Source organism: Astyanax mexicanus, chromosome 14 (assembly GCF_023375975.1).
Source record: "Astyanax mexicanus isolate ESR-SI-001 chromosome 14, AstMex3_surface, whole genome shotgun sequence".
Taxonomy (NCBI): domain Eukaryota; kingdom Metazoa; phylum Chordata; class Actinopteri; order Characiformes; family Acestrorhamphidae; genus Astyanax; species Astyanax mexicanus.
Window position 1 is genome coordinate 34390788 of NC_064421.1, and position 9139 is coordinate 34399926.

Genomic DNA, 9139 nt, shown 5'->3' on the forward strand with positions numbered 1-9139 from the left:
TCTAGTGAAGTGTCCCCCGCTACGCCCGAGCCCCTCCCTTTTGCCTATCTCTCGAGGTGTCTCGAGGTATCTCTGAAAGCTTTGTTTTACGAATCTTCAATCAAAATGACAAATTATAAAGAAAATATTGTTGAAATATGAAATCATATTTGCCTATATTATTTTTTCCCCTCCCTCGGAAGGGCAATATCAGCCAAGGACGGCAAATAGGCAGTTGCCCAAGCACATTGGGGCATAGCGTCTGCACGTCACTGTTGTGCAGCATTTTCTGACACACTTTTTCCTTCCCACAGAATTCCCACTGAGGTGGCTTGATACAGCACTCTGGGAACAGCCTATTCATTCAGAAATTTCTTTCTGTGTCTTACCCTCTTGCTTGAGGGTGTCAATGATGGCCTTTAGGACAGCAGTCAGGTCGGCAGTCTTACCCATGATTGCGGGTTTTAGTAATGAATCAGGCTGGGAGTTTTTAAAAGCCTCAGGAATCTTTTGCAGGTGTTTATCTAATTCAAACTCCTACCCAAAGCTCTGAACACTTCCCACAATAACTAACTGTGACCACAATATGTTTCCTGTTCAGTGAACTAATGATTAACATGGAAACCAAGGGTCTTAACCTGACCAGTCTGAAGTCTAAAATTGGTCCTTGGCTCTGTGCTCCATCGGCCCACGCTGCATTTTCTGTGAACATTAAATTCAGAATTCTGATAATGTCGAGGGACAGTTTTACCAGAACGAATCTGGAGACAAAAAATAGACATATGCAAATATACAGACAAATTTAATCTTAATTCAGTTTTAAAAATACTTATTTGAACATATAAAAAAGGTTAAAGACTTGGGCAAAAGTCCATCTTTAGCCAAGGTCAGGTCACATCTGGACTCAAGTTCTGTTATTGTGGTGTACAGTACTGATTTGAGCAGAGGCGGTAAAAGTACTGAAAAATTGTAATAAAAAAAAAAAGTACCTTTACGTTGCTAAAATTTTACTAAGGTATAAGTAAAAGTACCCATCTAATAATCTACTCGAGTAAAAGTAAAAAAGTACTTAATTTAAAATGTAGTTTAAGTAAAAGTTACATAGTTACTATAGTTACTGTAAAAAAGTAAAAACAAATCATAAATTAAATTGTATTTTAATGAACTATTATTGTACATAATAATTTGGATCTTTCAGGCAGTATTTGTTCAGACCACCCCAAAAACATTTTCAAGAACAGTGGTATAGGTTTCTATGATCCATTTTTTTTCTTTATTAAAACGTTATGGTCATATAGGCGACTATAAACGTGTTTTTTTTTATAGTTTTACAGGTCATTATTATTTTTTTAACTTGCCATTGCTAGGCTTTAACTGCTATTTACGTGTTTTTTTTTTTTTACATTTAAGCAGATTGTTTAATGTTCCCAATAAAAACTTAAGGAATTATCATTAAAAACATAAAATCATAAAAAAAAACTGTTAGTTGGCGCGTGCGCAGTGCTGTAAAGATGCACATATCGATGGGTAGCATAACTGGACAGAACACCGGTTCCCCTGAGCCATGCACACAGACCCAGCTGATTAACACAGCGTCTCTCCTGCTAACCATAATAAACATTACTGGAAAAAGTTCAGCTGCGCTGCCATGGAGCACAAAACTCAGCACAAACTATGTGTGATAAAATCAGTGGAACATAAACACAGCGAACAATATGAGGCATTTCTCTCACCACCAAGACTTTCAGAAAGGTAAACTCAGAGAGGTAAAGCACGTAACGTAGCGTAGCTCTGTTAGCTAGATTAGCTAGCTAACTAACTTGTTAGCTAACCTAGGCAGTTTAATATGTCTCCAGTTTAGTTCAGCATTGTTTAATGTCTAAAAGGAATCTATGTAATCCATGATCATTAGCTAAGGTATTTAGGTTATATTCACCTCAATCGCCTGTTAAAATTGCGCCGACAGATGCGTTTCATACAGCTTTCAGTTCATTTAATATACTAATAATTTAGGCGATAATACACGTTAGTAGATGAATTAACATACAGGATAGCAAACACCTTTTCTCTCCATTAACCTTCACTATTTTTCCGAAAACCCTGAAGGCAGAATTCTGTCAAAGAATTAGCTTAGGTTGTAAAATTTTTAATAAAGGGTTTATTGTGCTGAATATTTTACTAAATACAGAAGATTGTATAATCTGTGTAGCTGCATATGAATGGAGATTACTGGTGTTTATAAAGTAAATCCACAGCTAACCAGTGAATTTAGAATATACATATAACTTACCACCACATGTTTTCTCAGGTTTGATGTGGAAGTTTTAAAAAGCAGGCAGCTCTGTCCGGCAGGGCAGGCACAATTGAACTGAATCGAGTTCTGTGGTGGTGCGGTACAGTACTTAATCGAGTTCTGTGGTGGTGGGTTACAGTACTTGATTGAGTTCTGTGGTGGTGGGGTACAGTACTTAATCGAGTTCTGTGGTGGTGGGGTACTGTACTTAATCGAGTTCTGTGGTGGTGGGGTACAGTACTTGATTGAGTTCTGTGGTGGTGGGGTACAGTACTTGATTGAGTTCTGCGGTGGTGGAGTACAGTACTTAATCAGGTTCGGTGGTGGTGGGGTACTGTACTTAATCGAGTTCTGTGGTGGTGGGTTACAGTACTTGATCGAGTTCTGTTGTGGTGGGGTACAGTACTTGATTGAGTTCTGCGGTGGTGGAGTACAGTACTTAATCAGGTTCGGTGGTGTTGGGGTACAGTACTTGATCGAGTTCTGTGCTGGTGGGTTACAGTACTTGATTGAGTTCTGTGGTGGTGGGTTACAGTACTTAATCGAGTTCTGTGGTGGTGGGGTACAGTACTTAATCGAGTTCTGTGGTGGTGCGGTACAGTTCTGAATCGAGTTCTGTGGTGATGCGGTACAGTTCTGAATCGAGTTCTGTGGTGGTGCGGTACAGTACTTAATCGAGTTCTGTGGTGGTGGGTTACAGTACTTGATTGAGTTCTGTGGTGGTGGGTTACAGTACTTGATCGAGTTCTGTGGTGGTGGGGTACAGTACTTAATCGAGTTCTGTGGTGGTGGGGTACAGTACTTGATCGAGTTCTGTGGTGGTGGGTTACAGTACTTGATCGAGTTCTGTGGTGGTGGGGTACATTACTTGATAGAGTTCTGTGGTGGGTTACAGTACTTGATCGAGTTCTGTGGTGGTGGGATACAGTACTTGATCGAGTTCTGTGGTGGTGGGGTACAGTACTTGATCGAGTTCTGTGGTGGTGGGTTACAGTACTTGATCGAGTTCTGTGGTGGTGGGGTACAGTACTTGATCAAGTTCTGTGGTGGTGGGTTACAGTACTTGATCGAGTTCTGTGGTGGTGGGTACAGTACGGTGGGGTACAGTACTTGATTGAGTTCTGTGGTGGTGGGTTACAGTACTTGATCGAGTTCTGTGGTGGTGCGGTACAGTACTTGATCGAGTTCTGTGGTGGTGGGGTACAGTACTTAATTGATTTCTGTGGCGGTGGGGTACAGTACTTGATCAAGTTCTGTGGCGGTGGGGTACAGTACTTGATCGAGTTCTGTGGCGGTGGGGTACAGTACTTGATCAAGTTCTGTGGCGGTGGGGTACAGTACTTGATCGAGTTCTGTGGCGGTGGGGTACAGTACTTGATCAAGTTCTGTGGCGGTTGGGTACAGTACTTGATCAAGTTCTGTGGCGGTGGGGTACAGTACTTGATCGAGTTCTGTGGCGGTGGGGTACAGTACTTGATCAAGTTCTGTGGCGGTGGGGTACAGTACTTGATCAAGTTCTGTGGTGGTGGGTTACAGTACTTGATCGAGTTCTGTGGTGGTGGGGTACAGTACTTGATCGAGTTCTGTGGTGGGTTACAGTACTTGATCGAGTTCTGTGGTGGTGGGGTACAGTACTTGATCAAGTTCTGTGGTGGTGGGGTACAGTACTTGATTGAGTTTTGTGGTGGTGGGGTACAGTACTTAATTGAGTTCTGTGGCGGTGGGGTACAGTACTTGATCAAGTTCTGTGGCGGTGGGGTACAGTACTTGATCAAGTTCTGTGGCGGTGGGGTACAGTACTTGATCGAGTTCTGTGGCGGTGGGGTACAGTACTTGATCAAGTTCTGTGGCGGTGGGGTACAGTACTTGATCAAGTTCTGTGGCGGTGGGGTACAGTACTTGATCGAGTTCTGTGGCGGTGGGGTACAGTACTTGATCAAGTTCTGTGGTGGTGGGGTACAGTACTTGATTGAGTTTTGTGGTGGTGGGGTACAGTACTTGATTGAGTTGTGTTTCCAGTGATGTGCAGGGGTGGCCTAATTGCGTTGATATTAGAATGGGCCACAGGCCCCAAATGCAGACATTCGCTGAGCTACAAGCCTATTCAAACATGGGGATCGCCCCCCAAAGCATGTATGAGCCATGGGCCCCACATGCAGACATTTGCAAGGTAACAAGCCCAATCATGATTGGCCCTTTTAAAACGTTGCTGGAAAATGCCACCGTCCCCTTTTTTTGCAAATATAGTGTAAGCTTCAAACTTAAAAAGTGATGGAATGACATTTGAACTAAGCATTGCAGGTAGTAAAGGTGATATGCCCTAGTGAATAATTACAATAAAATTATGGAGGTGTAGCTCTGAATCATTTCATGACTGGGTAACACTTGTTACTAGTTGACTAAAGCATGTCAAACAATGATCAGTACGTAGTGTAGCGTAGATGGTGAAACCATACTTATTGTTATAAAATCAAGATATATGTTAACGACGTATGAGATAAAATTGCATTTAAGGCTCACCACCTCCAGTATGTGCTTAGGAAAAAAAAATAAAAACATACATAGAAAGTGTTTGAAATGAATCCAGAATTGTTATGCTGAGGATGCAAAGCGGGCCCAGACTGTCACACTAAAATCACCATGTTTAACTTTTAGTTTGATGCCCTTTTTTCTGAAATGATGTGTCAGGATCAGACCTTTTTAAAACGATTGACATTTTTCTCATCTCTGGGCATCCTGGGAATCATCAAGATGTTTGTTTGCTGAAAGTTTAACCCATGGAGACCATTTTTACCCAGTCTTTTTCTTACTATTGAATCAGTGACACTGACCTTCATGTTGTCAGGCAGGTTATAGTTAAGTGATTTCTTGATTCTACAGGTCTGGCAGTAATCAGGCCAAGTGTTGGCTAGAGAAATTGACCTCAGTTTTCCCAATAATAACAGTTATTTCATGGGGGGTGGGCCAGGTTGGTTTGTACAGCTTTTTTGACAGCTTCTCTTAAGAAATTAAAAAAAGAAATCATTATTTTCAAACTGCTTTTGATATTTACTCAAATGTTTTCTTTGTCTGATATTAAAATTTGTTTTAATCTGAAAAAATGTAAGCATTTAAATCTGTAAGGGGACAATTCCTTTTTCGCGTCACTATACGTGCACATTTGCATGTATTTTAATCAGCTAAAATGTGGTGTGAGCAGTCCATGATGAGCAGGGTATGATGTGAAGTTTTGGAGTGTAAACTGTGTGATGAGCACTGTGGGGTGGGAATTTTGTGGCTGCCTCCCCCACAAGGCCTCCACGCGATCTTCACGTCCTCAGCGGCCTCTCTGCCTCTCTTTCTCTCGCCGTCTACAGCACACCAGCTGCTGCTACCCTCGTGGGGCCTCCTCGCATCGTCTCCGGACTCTGGACTTCCTTGTCGACGCTGCCTGCTCACCTCCGGCGGCTCACTGCATTGTTTTGGAACTGTCTCTGGTTTGCAGTCAGAACTTCGATTCTTCGACTTTCACCTTCATCTCACCCTCATCATGGCCATTTCCATCACCATAGTCATCATTGCTACCATCTCTGAATGCATAATCTTCATCATCACCAACGTACTCGTCATCATGGCTATCATCATCATCATCATCATCATGGCTATCTTCATCCTAATCATTGCCACCATCTCTCCCTACATCACCACCATCATCATCATCGCCGCCATCTTCTCACCTGCATCTTCATTGCTTTCACCTTCTTCGCTTGCATCTTCCTGCCTTTCTTTCCATAGACCTCCACAGTGCCTTCCTCATCTCGCCTCATCTTCCTTCTCTAGTTTACAGCTCTGCTTTAATCCTCTCTCAACAGCTACTCAGATCTCCTCACCCTTTCCAACCACCACATATTCGCTGGTCATCAGAGATCTCAATCTGCATCTCCTTCTCTTCTCATTTTGTGTCTTACTGCATTCATGCTCTGCACATGTGCCTCCCTTCTTTCCGCAACACTCTATCCCTCTTCCACTTTACCTAATTCCACTCTTTATGCTCTTGCCCCCGATTTATACACAGCAACTCACCAGCTCGCATCGGCTCAGCCTCTGGACTACACTCAGACGCTGGAGTTTCCAAGCCTTTCACCATCAGACCTCTTCTTAAATCCTTGCAGTGGTCAAAAGTCCTGATTTAACTTTTGGGGCTTCGGCTTCATGCTTTACAGCAAAGCTGCCCCGAACTCCACCCCAAATACTCTGAGTTCGCCCCCCTCTTCTTCTCTGCCCAGTCAGTGGCATGGGTCAATACTAGCAAAGTGGAGCTATGTATTATAGCTTAGTTTTGGGAGTTGATCCACACCCTCACTCCTCCCACTTTTGTTCCCTATTTAAACCATCTCTTCCTCTCTACCTGCTCGTTAAGCAACCTCTCACCCACCTCCTCCCCATTTTCCTCCTTCTTTAATTGTATTATTTTTCCTCATGTTTCTCTTCCTGTGAGGGGGGGCTTCGGCTTCACGCTTTACAGCGTGCCACCTTTGGCAGCAACAACTGCAATTAAACATTTGTGATAATGTGTCTTTCCATCTCTGTGGAGGAATTTTGTTCCACTTTTCTTTACAGAATTGTTTTAATTCAGACACATTTGGAGGGTTTTCCAGCATGAACGACCTGTTTAAGATGATCCACAGCATCTCAATCAGACTTTGACTAGACCACTCCAAAACCTTAATTCAGTTTTTTTAGCCATTGTGAGGTGGACTTGCTGCTGTTCTTGGGATCATTGTCCTCCTGCAGAACCCAAGTTCAAGTGAAACCCAGAACCCAAGGTCACAAACTGATGGATGAAGATTCTCCACTAGAAGTTTCTGGTAGAGAGCAGAATTCCTGTTTACATCACGTTTATGGTTACAGCAAGTTGTTCAGGTCCTGAAGCAGCAAAGCAGCCCCAGACCATCACACTACCACCACCATGTTTTACATTCAGTATGATGTTATTTTTCTGAAATGATGTGTCAGGATCAGACTTTTTAAAAAGCCAAAAAAATATTTTCCCTGGGCATCCTGGGACTCATCAAGATGTTAAATGGTAAATGTAAGAAGTGTTGTGTGATCTTCTTGTTCAGCAATGTTTTGACTTGAAACCCATGGAGACCATTTTCACAAAAGTCTCTTCCTTATTATTGAATCAATGACACTGACCTTAACTGAGGCAAGTGAGCCCTGCAGTTATTTAAATGTTGTTCTGGGCTCTTTTGGGACCTCCTGGACAAGTTTTTCATGCCCTTTTGGAATAATTTCGGTCGGCCGGCCACTCCTGGGACGGTTTACCAATGTTGCATGTTTTTTTCCATTTGTGAATAATAGCTCTTACTGTGGTCCTGTGAAGTCCCAAAGCCCTTGAAATGACATTGTTACCTTTTCCAGACGGATAGATGTCAATGACTTTTTTTCTCATCTGTTTATGAACTCAGATCAGGGCATAATGTGTTGCTTTTTAGATCTTTTATCTTCTTCATGTTGTCAGACAGGTTGTATTTAAGTGATTTCTTGATTCTACAGGTCCGGTACTAATCAGGCCATGTTGTGGCTAGAGAAATTGAGGGGATGGGGGGATGCCGTGTGTCAGGGCTAGGTTGGTTTGTATAGCTTTTTGGATAGCTTTTCTTAATAAAAGAAAAATAAATAAATCAACAAACTGCTTTTGATATTTACTCCAATGTTTTCTTTGTGTCTGATATTACTTTTTCACGACACTATATGTGCACATTTGCATGTATTTTAATCAACTAATGTTGGGTGAGCAGTCCATGATGAGCAGAGTATGGTGTGAATTTTTTAGGTGTAAACTTTGTGATGAGAAGTGTGGGGTGTGAATTTTTTAGGTGTAAACTTTGTGATGAGAAGTGTGGGGTGTGAATTTTGTGGTGAGCAAAGCAGGTTTACTGGCATCTTCAGTGGTATATAAAAGTTTGAGCACCCCAGATAATTTTCTTTTTTTTTCTTTTTTATAAATATTAAATATATTATGTAGCAGACAAACACGGTGATATTACAGTAGATGTGCAATAATTCTTTAAACTAAATTAGGCAGGTCCATTAATTTGTGCACCCCAACAGAAAAATTACATCAGTATTTACTAAATTCTCCTTTTGCAGAAATAACAGCCTTCAAACACTTCCTATAGCTTCCAATGAGAGTCTAGCTTCTGGTTGAAGGTATTTTGGAGTCTGACCAGAATTTATTTTTCACATGCAGCAACTTAATGGTTTCTTATTGTTTTAAATTTTTTATGTTTTATGTTCTGCATTGTAGATTAATACTAAAGTCATCCAAACTATGAAGAAAAATATATGAAATTATTTAGTAAACAAAAAAGTGTTAAACAAACCAGAATGTTTTAGATTTAAATTTAAATTAATCAAAGTAGCACCTCTTGCTTAGATACCAGCTTTGCACAGCTTTATGAGGTAGAGTCACCTGGAATTCAGGCTTTCAGTTAACAGCTGTGCTTAACAGTTGTGAAGAGGTAGAGTCGGTATAGTGTGAATAGCCTTATTTAAGTAATGTTCTAATCCATATTATGGCAAGAACTACTTATCTCAACTTTAAGATTCGTCTTTATAACAGGCAGTTATAACGCGCAGTTCTTCAGTAGTTAAAGGGGGGGGGGGGTGTTGTTCACCAATGTGTGTTTCAGAACATTCGAATCGGACAGTTCTTTGCATCTGACACTCTGGCTGAAACTCCACCCTCTGTGACTAGGTCTGCCTAACAACAGAGCAATCTATATTCTGATTGGCTCATGGAAAGTACATTATAATATACAGCCGATGGATTGAAATACCATGTGTGGCGTATGAGCGTAAGAACTCGCTGAGAGTTGAAAA